This window comes from Osmerus eperlanus, chromosome 14 (assembly GCF_963692335.1).
Source record: "Osmerus eperlanus chromosome 14, fOsmEpe2.1, whole genome shotgun sequence".
Taxonomy (NCBI): domain Eukaryota; kingdom Metazoa; phylum Chordata; class Actinopteri; order Osmeriformes; family Osmeridae; genus Osmerus; species Osmerus eperlanus.
This window is the reverse complement of record NC_085031.1, coordinates 5,154,797-5,164,346: the sequence shown is the minus strand read 5'-3', so window position 1 is coordinate 5,164,346 and position 9,550 is coordinate 5,154,797. Positions and strand designations below refer to the sequence as shown.

General features: G+C 46.5%; 1 protein-coding gene across 1 annotated transcript in view; it reads left to right on the top strand.

Annotated features, from left to right (window-relative positions):
* The window catches only part of LOC134033356 (guanine nucleotide-binding protein subunit alpha-14-like), a 42,138-nt gene extending 35,585 nt beyond the window's left edge, over positions 1-6,553 (top strand). The window contains exon 8 of the transcript XR_009932115.1: positions 6,508-6,553. The gene's annotated coding sequence lies outside the window, so the exon portion shown is untranslated. The remainder of the gene's footprint in view (positions 1-6,507) is intronic.
* Positions 6,554-9,550: the final 2,997 nt, after the last annotated feature.

Sequence of the window (9,550 nt, the reverse complement as noted above, 5' to 3'; positions counted from 1 at the left end):
ATGGCCGCCAGTGTCCCACTTTGAACACAAGTGACGCAAGTGACATTGTGAGGATGCTAAGAATGCAATTAGTGAGACTGTTCTAATTAAGGGATATTGGGGTTGGCCATATCTTCTATTCATCTAGGGCTGAGAAGCCGAGTTCTCACCTCTGGCGATGAGACACATGCAAACCAAGATGACAGCTTTACGTTTCGGGGGACCGAGGAACGACACTTCTACGGTGAAGTGTTTTGTTGTGTTTGGTTTCAAGCGCTAAAGAGAATATAGGCAATTATGTGAAAATGAAACTCGTGTAAGCGGAAAGAATTCCGATCATGTTAATCGGTTGTTGTTTCATTATCTCCTCTCAATAATAATATGTTAAAAACTGCTCCCATTATGAATGATTTTGTAACAATTTAGAAATGATTGATTGCTCTCAATACGTAATCACATCACAACTCAATGGCTCACATCAGACTTGATGCTAGCAAATTAGATTATATCCTATTCCCACATGCAAGACAAGATGCAAGACAGACGAACTTTTCGTCTGTAACACACACTGTACAGTCAACAAAAAGCTAATAAAAAATGTCCTTATTTGTACCGAAGAAAGTCGTAGCTATATGGTAATATGTCCTTTAGAATTACAAATAATTATGAACTGATTTCTGTATGATGCAACAGCCAATGCAGACTAACTTCATGACGCACCTTTTGAAAAGAAAACACGCTGGATGAAAGTACAAAACCAAAGCCAGAAGCACCTCTCGGCAAAGCAGTCACAGGGCTTTGAAGTGATCAAAAACACCCTCTGAGACACTGACTTTGATGTTTGAAAAACTCTCAAATTGCGGCTAAAATTCCCCTGGAAATAATTGTCAAACTGTGTTTTTGAGCACCTTGACTACCCTGCAGGTATTAACCAAACCGTATAGGTTGTTGTCCATGAATCTCACTGGCTGTGTGCACTAGCGTGCTCTTTGTGGTGGAAATGTTTTTTGGCGCACCTCCAGTGCAAATTGGAACGGACGAATATCAGAGGAAGAAGACGAAGAAGAAAATCGGAACGTTTTAATTTGTTGTTTGGATAATTTGTTGGTTGGTTGCTTAACCAGATGGTATGAATGTGCTCCAGAATAGGTCACAGACACAAGCTCTATTCTGCCTGTGGTTTACTCCCTAAGACTCTAAGTACACTTTCTAAGTTAAGCCTGATTCATTGGAGTATGTCATGTAACAAAACACAGGGTGTAGTTTTAGGGTTACATAGGGGCATATGTTTCACATTTGCATTGTCCTCGGTTCAGTCGTTTCTCCACCTCGCATGAGTATATTTGCAGGGTAGATGCCATCAAGCTTCACATTCTTGTCTGTTGTTCCTCGTTAATTAAGCCAATTAGACAAGCTTACAGGAGGGCTGGCAGGCCATAAGTAGACAAGTTATTACAATTCATAGCACAATGAATATGTAAGCCTGTTCCTCCCCGATGACGGACACAGGAGGTGTCATAGTGCATATTCCTCTTTTAGCAAGCCTGTATTTACATATTCTGATGGTTGCCGAGGCCCATTTTTATGCAGTGGTAACAAGGGTGACAGGGGAGAGTTTAGCTCATATTTTATTTAACCAATCTGTGGCTGAGTTGACTCAGAAACTCGGCAGGTCGTCTTGAAATGGGGACTTTTTAATTCATTATTCACCGTTCCCCTGTGACACGCGCACAGCCTTGGCTGCTGCAGTGAGTTGGGGTCAGACTTCACTGAGGAAGATAGCCACACTAAGCTGCATGTAGATAGGAGTGGAAGTGACTCAATATATCTGTGCGCGTGTGTGTGCGCGAGCGTGTACGTTGGTATTGAACAAGTGCATGCAGTTTTGTTGCGATAAGATGCGGTGAGTGCAGTGGGACCATCTTTCAGTTATTATACATCACAAACCCCATAATCTCTTAGTGTAATGAGCAAACACTTCATAAACGTCAAACAGCGGGGCAGGAGTTATTACTGGTAAATTAGATATGAAATCAACCTCGTCTCAAATAATTTCTTGCATCAGATGTTTGTCTGACAGTAATTTTCGGTTGACGAGTTTGAACCCTTCTAAACTTTGCATCTTCCTCCTCCTCCTCCTCCTCCTCCTCCTCCTCCTCCTCCTCTTCCTCCTCCTCCTCTTCCTCCTCCTCCTCTTCCGTCAGGATGACTTGGAAATGACCCCCTTTGTTGTAATCTTCTGTGTTCAACATCTTCTCTGTATAACATCACAAGCCAATGACTCATACGTATTAGCTTACTTTCCCCCTTTCCTACTTGTGTGTGTGTGTGTGCATGTGTGTGTGGATGTGCATGCATGTGTGTGTCTGTGTGTGTGTGTGTGTGTGTCTGTGTGTGTGTGCGGATTTGCATGCGTGTAGTTGTAGTGGTTGTCACAAAGACATTATGCATGCTTGTTGATGCCTCCAGTCATTCTTGTAAAGTGGAGCGTTGCAGTGAATTGCGTGAGCGAACGTTGACCCTGGTGTGGCTTTGAAGTGTCTAGAAGACAGGCGTGGTGTCCATCTGGACCCAGATACTCTACTGTACCCTGGAATGACCCACCCAGACCAGAACATGCAGGGTTTGATATGTTTCGAAAGAAACATGCCTCAGATCTCTGGAGGAGCTCTTCTGGAATGTTCCGAAGGCAGAAGAACCAGCTTCTCTGCCAGTCCGCCGGCTTCCCTGCCTGCCCACAGCACCTGTATAGCTTATCTGCCTGTGTTCCCAACCTGTCTACATAGACCCCCCACCCCCCACCCCCCCCCCCCCTGACTCTCCCCCGACTCTCCTCTTTTCATTATGGATGCGATCTTTCCTCTCTGTTTGTTCCTCCCTGCAGGCAGGCAAGGCTCAGATCCTCTCTGCTCCCTGTAAGCTCACTCTGTTCCGGATTCCGGATTACTCCAGTAGGATTAATAACTGATAACGCTAGCGAGCTACCCTGTCCTCCTCATAGCACTGCACGGCACTGCACAGCAGGACATGACACAGGCAGACAGACAGAGAGAAAGACAGGTAACCAGCCATGGAGAAAGAGGTAGAAGTAGTTCACTAGGGAGGGATAGGGAAGCCTGGGTAGGATGTCTGGCACTGTAGAACAAGGGTGTCTCCCCCTGGAAAGATAATGTGCTTTATCTGTGGAGAACAATGCGTATGTGCTGAGTTTCAATGTGTGTGTGTGAGAGAGCGAGTTGGTGAAAGAGAGAGCGTACAAGGCGAGTTTCAGTCTTTGTGTGTAAGAATCTTTTGTATTTCGTGTTTGTGTGCATGTATGACTGTGTGTGTGTCTGCACATTTATTTTGGGACGATGAAACTTTGACAGCAAAGCACTTCCATTTGTATACCTCAGTAGAGCACAGCAGGATGCAGCATGAGTTCAGTTAGTGAGCCTCGGGCCTTTATTGAACTGAATCCGACTTTGTGATGCAACCTTGCATTGCAGTGTGTGTTTGTAGGTGTGTGTGTGTGTGTACACTGCCCACAGATATACGTTTGAGTGGCCAGCGAGAAAGCTTGGCAAGTGCAGTCAGCCAAGTGCCCTATCTGTCGATTCACAGGGCTGTGTTCTCCGAAACACCTTCAGAGCGAGACCGGGGGAGGAGATTTCATGGGGCGGAGCCTGGGAAGCCTGGGAAGCCAACCAGAGATGTCAGCTCTCTACAACATCCCCTACGCTCACCTGCTCCCCCCAAAAAACAACAACATGATCCACAACATGAGAGAAAGAGAGCTCTCTTTCTTTCTTTCTTTCTTTCTTTCTCTCTCTCTCTCTCTCTCTCTCTCTCTCTCTCTCTCTCTCTCTCTCTCTCTCTCTCTCTCTCTCTCTCTCTCTCTCTCTCTCTCTCTCTCTCTCTCTCTCTCTCTCTCTCTCTCTCTCTCTCTCTCTCTCTCTCTCTCTCTCTCTCTCTCTCTCTCTGTGTGTTCTCCTGATAGGCAGCCGGCGTGCATCGTTCGGTGTGAATGCATTCTAGCTTTGGGAGCAGAATTTGGAATAGTCTGGAAACAACAGCAGCCATGAGGGGAGACGGACAGGAGAAGAACCCAATGGGGTCGCTGTAGAGTCTCTCCACAGCCCATGAAGACGAGGGCCATGAATGACGAACCAGGACTTTGTCACGTTCCTTCAAATCTCCTGCTCTCGTCAGATGTCTGAGGCTTACATCTGCGGATCGGGCTCCGACCCCTGTCTGCGCGGCCATCTGGTGGAGAGGGGGGTCTCGTCCCCAAGTCCGAGAGGGCTGCGTAATCTCAGAGAGCCGCTCCTCAAATTTTTGGGGGCGCACGTAGCTGGAGGTCGACAGGCGTCATGGTTACGGTAACTCGCCCGCTCCGCTTGGCTGAACCCTGGAGGGGGATGGTCAGTGTCACCACTGCACTCTGCTGACGTCTTCCCACTTGTCTTCTGCCTGAGACGCGCACGTTCAAACCCACCCAGACTGAAGAACCACGAGAAGAAGACCAGGGTGGTTGTGTTAAAATACTTTATAGAGCAGTAATCTGTTTTGGATATAAAGCAGTCAGGAAGAACAACTCTGGTGTATATACTGTCCACTAACGGTCTCTCTATCCCTTTATCTTGTTGGACTGTAGCCTTCCCAGCCTGTGTGTGTGAGTGTGTGAGTGTGTGTGTGTGTATATTAATTCTAATTATATTAAAGGTTTTAAATGCGGGTCATAATAATTGATTTCTCGCAACGTCCCAGGATATAAAAGCTAGTGTACTGACCCTCATTAGTCCATTAGTGTAATGATGAAGACTTCTCTAGTCTGCCTGGCTGTCTCTTTGTCTCCGCGTGTCCATCTGTTTAGCTCTCTTTCTCCCTCCCATTTCCTCTCCACCTCTCACTTAGTCTCCCTCTGTGTGTCTCTTTGTCTTTCTCTCTTTCCATCTTGTTCTGCCTCTGTCAATTGCTCTCTCTCTCTCTCCAGCTCTCTCTCTCTACCTCTCTCTCCCTTTCTTTCTCTCTTCTTTTATTAATTCCCCTTCCTTCCGCGTGTTGTTCCTGCATCCTCTCCCTCTCAGAATATTCTCTTCATCTCTCGTAACTGCCCGTGTAGGAGAGTCCCTCACTGCTAGAAACCTTTTTACTCATAAAGTTTTAATAAGACCGTGGCACATTCTACCACCCTGGGCAAACAAAATACCTCACAAACCCTTCGCCACAGGTGTCAAAGGCTAAATGTAGTGCATTTAAAGGTCATGTATGTATAGAATCACAGTTTTAACATGGCAACATCAGCAGCACAACATGGTTCTCTCCAAACCAGGTCTTTTCCTGCTTTGGAGAGAAAAAAATCTGTCCATTTTTCAAGTCGCAACAACAATATATTCTCTTGTCTTTTACAACATTGGCTCTCTCGCTCACTTTTTCAACTGTAATTTTTCTTTTTTTGTCTGCACCCAACGATCAGTCTAAACGATGTAACCATTTGACGTTATTCAATACAACACTTCACTTTTTCTCTCCTCTCTCCTCCTCTCCAGGTCACATGAACCAGAAGCATTTCTTCCTGTTCTTCTTGGTGGTTGCCGGGGGGCTGGAGGTGGCTGGGGTGCTGGGTCGGGAGGGCACAGGTAGCGGGGTGTCCTGGTGGTGGGGCGTGGTAGGCTGGGGGGCCGTGACCTGGGGGGCCATGACCTGGGGGGAGCCCTCGGGGGGGTCTCCCACCTTCCAGGTACGGGACACCTGGCCTTCCTGCAGACGGAAGTCATGCTCCACACTGGGGGAGAAAGGGGAGAGAAGAGAGACGGATGAGATGGACTGAGAGGAAGAAGAGGAAAGAGAGTTTAATCTCAGTTTTGGTCATGGAGTCACAGCAAACCTGCAGTGTCCTGTAAGCTATTAAAAGCTATAGGTATTAATAAATGAACACATCTTGGGACAAGAACAAAGCCTGTATGGACAACATTTCCTCGCTGGATAACCGTTGTCAGCAGTTGCATGTTGGGTATGAAATTGTGCTTTCCCCAGCGAACTCATTCAGTGTTTTTCTTTTTTGTGGTACTTTGCTGCTATTCTCGCCGTTTATGCAGTGGCCTAGTTAGGTGGTGTTCATCACAGCACAGATGCCAAGATGAAGAGGACTCCCCTATTCAGAAGTGGAGAGAATGCTGCAGAGAGAGAAAGAGAGGGGGGGGAGGAAGAAGGGAGAGGGAGGGAGGGGAAGTACAGAAAGATAGAGAACAACACATCGAGATATAGACAATGAGAGAGAGGAAGAATGAGTGAGAAAGAGGGAGTAGTCTGAAAAGGAGAAGGAGAGACAGAGGAAGTGAACTTCACAATAGGACCCTGACTTTCAAAAGAGAGTAGAAGTAGAGAAAGTTCCTCGGTGCTTTCAGGTAACATCCATCCGCCTTCCCTCCTTCCCTCCCTCCCTGCTTAATCCCACACACTTTCTCTGTCGCTCGCTAACCACTTCACTCTCTCCTCTATTCTAATGCACATTCTCTCAAGCTCCCGACTGCAGCTCAGTGGCAGTAATAGGAGTCAGGTGGCTGAGCGGTTAGGGAATCGGACTAGTAATCAGAAGGTTGCTGGTTCGATTCCCCGCCAGGAAAATGACGTTGTGTCCTTGGGCAAGGCACTTCACCCGACTTGCCTCGGGGGAATGTCCCTGTACTTACTGTAAGTCGCTCTGGATAAGAGCGTCTGCTAAATGACTAAATGTAAATGTAATAGGGACGAACAACAGAGAGTGGGATTCCTCTACCCTCCTCTCCTCTCCCTTCCTATCCTTTCCCCTCCTCTCCCTTCCTATCTTCTCCCCTCCTCTCCCCTCATCTCTTCTCTTCTCCTCTCCTCTCCTCTCCTCTCCCCTCCTCTCTTCTCTTCTCTTCTCTTCTCTTCTCCTCTCCTCTCCCTTCCTATCCTCTCCCTTCCTCTCCTCTCCTCTCCTCTCCCTTCCTCTCCTCTCTTCTCTTCTCCTCTCCTCTCCACTCCTCTCCTCTCCTCTCCTCTCCTCTCCTCTCCTCTCCCCTCCCTTCCTCTCTTCTCCTCTTCTCTCCCTTCCTCTCCTCTCCTCACCCCTCCTCTCCCTTCCTCTCCTCTCCCTTCCTCTCCTCTCTTCTCTCCCCTCCTCTCTCCTCTTTTCTCTTCTCCTATCCTCTCCCTTCCTCTCTTCTCTCCTCTCCTCTCCTCTCCCTTCCTCTCCTCTCTTCTCTCCCCTCCTCACTCCTCTCTTCTCCCTTCCTCTCCTCTCTTCTCTTCTCCTCTCCTCTCCTCTCCCTTCCTCTCTTCTCCTCTCCTCTCCTCTCCCTTCCTCTCCTCTCCTCTCCTCTCTTCTCTCTTTTCTTCTCTTCACCTTTCCTCTCCCTTCCTCTCTTCTCCTCTCCTCTCCTCTCCCTTCCTCTCCTCTCCTCTCCCTTCCTCTCCTCTCCTCTCCTCTCCTGTCTCCCCTCCTCTCTCCTCTCTTCTCTCTTCTCTCTTCTCTCTTCTCTCTCCTCTCCTCTCCTCTCCTCTCCTCTCCTCTCCTCTCCTCTCCCCTCCCCTCCCCTCCCCTCCCCTCCCCTCCCCTCCCCTCCCCTCCCCTCCTATCCTCTCCTCTCCCTTCTTCTCCTCTCCTCTCCCCTCCCCTCCTATCCTCTCCTCTCCCCTTCTCTCTTCTCCTCTCCTCTACTTACAGACAGGGAGTTTCCAGCCTGCTTGTCTATAACACAGTACAAAGGGGTAGAAAGACTCTTCAAACAAACAAATTGTAACACAATTTACCATTTTTGACACATTTCTCAGGTTCATTCACACTTCTTTGCAAAAGTCTAAACACACCTCTTACTTTAAGACACAATTATCACCATTATGTCATTCAGAAAACACTGCCATTTGATAAGTAAACCCAAAACAGCGCAATTCAAACACCCTTAACAACCAATTATCCATGTGTAAGCACTAACAAGCAAATATACTCAACAAGCAATCAGGGGTTTGGAATGAATACAAAGGTAAGCTCATCTGTACTTTGAAATCATGGACGCAAATATCAGAAGAAAAGGAAGAATTGTCCAAATGAGAGGAGGTGGACAAGGGAGAGGAAGAGGCAGAGGAAGAGGAAGAAGAACAACAATCTCAAATGAGATCCATGCCACACTATGACAGAAATCCCTATGACAGAACAACCTTCTCCAAGCCATGGAAGAAGCTTGTGGGGACATTGCTCTTGAGTCTTGTCAGGGATGGCTCAGGCATTCAGGGGCATTTTCCCTGTTGTTTGGCTAGAGAAAACATTGCCTATGATGTTGAGGAAAATCTTTGGCCTGACCCTGGTCAGAGATAGGATGCTGACCCACAATGAACAGTACTGTACTCAAGCTCTGTTACCCAGGTAAAAATTATTTGTTTATTTCCTTGTTTTCTTAGCCTTTGTTCCCCAAATTACAATTTACAGCAATACATTAGTGTTGTTGACTAACAGTACTACTATTTGTATACTGTGACCACTACAGTAACAAAAGCTCAAAATGCAATTGCTGTATAATGTAAATAGAAAATAAACAGCCTGTAAGAAGGACAATTGCAGTAATTGTGAGTTTTATGATTTACATCATGTCAAACTCATGAGGTGGAACATATCTAGAATTCAGGGACACGTTATAGTCAATGGTTCTTGAAAACCTTTTTATAATAGTGTTTTCAATTCCTCCCAGCAGTGTCTAAAGGGTATTCAGAAGGTTGAATTTATTTGAGGGCTTTGTGTGTATTTTGAATGCAAAGTTAGGTTTATACGACAGATAATATGGTTTTGACTACAGTGTTTTATTTTGGGTCAAAAGTCAAGGGTTTGGTCAAAACAGTGTAAGTATGTGTGTATAGAGTTTGGAGAAAACACAGTACACATTCAAGAAATGTGTCTTAGCAATTGAGAAAAACTGTATATTAAATCACATTCTTTTTTTCTTCAATCTATTAAAACTTGCATACTATGTACGATAGCTACAATTCCCAGCTCTCCAGGGTTCCTGCTGAACATGTAGGTTGACTGCATCCAGCCTGATCTTGCAGAGCCCCCATCCCAGCCCCAACAGGAAGTCTCTGTCTCCTCGGAGACCGTGGGGAGGAGGATCAAAGAGATCTGAGTTCAGGTGGAGATGTTTCTACTTATACTGCTGTAAAGGTTTAACCAGCCTGTGCTTCACAGTCCCTGGGGATCTCCAACTTGTAACCTGACTCACCAAACCCTTTGTTCTTAATACTCTGAGATTTCATCCCATTTATTGATTTATTTATTTTAATCACTCTTTTTCTGTTCTTTTTTCTCTTTTCCTGAACCAGGCCAGGTGAGACTGCAACCTTGCTCAAGGGCATCGTCATGGCAACACACATCCCTGCAGGGGAGGTTGAGTCAGTGGGTGGTGGCCACGCCACACTGCCTGGACTTCAAGGTCAAACAGAACCGCTAGCCTGCATTAGAAGAAACAGGAAACAGAACAAAACTGTGCTTGTTACCGTCCTCTGATGCAGAGATGACGTGATTGAGTCAGCACTTTCTGCTATGATGAAATACCTACTCAAAAATAATAATCCACAA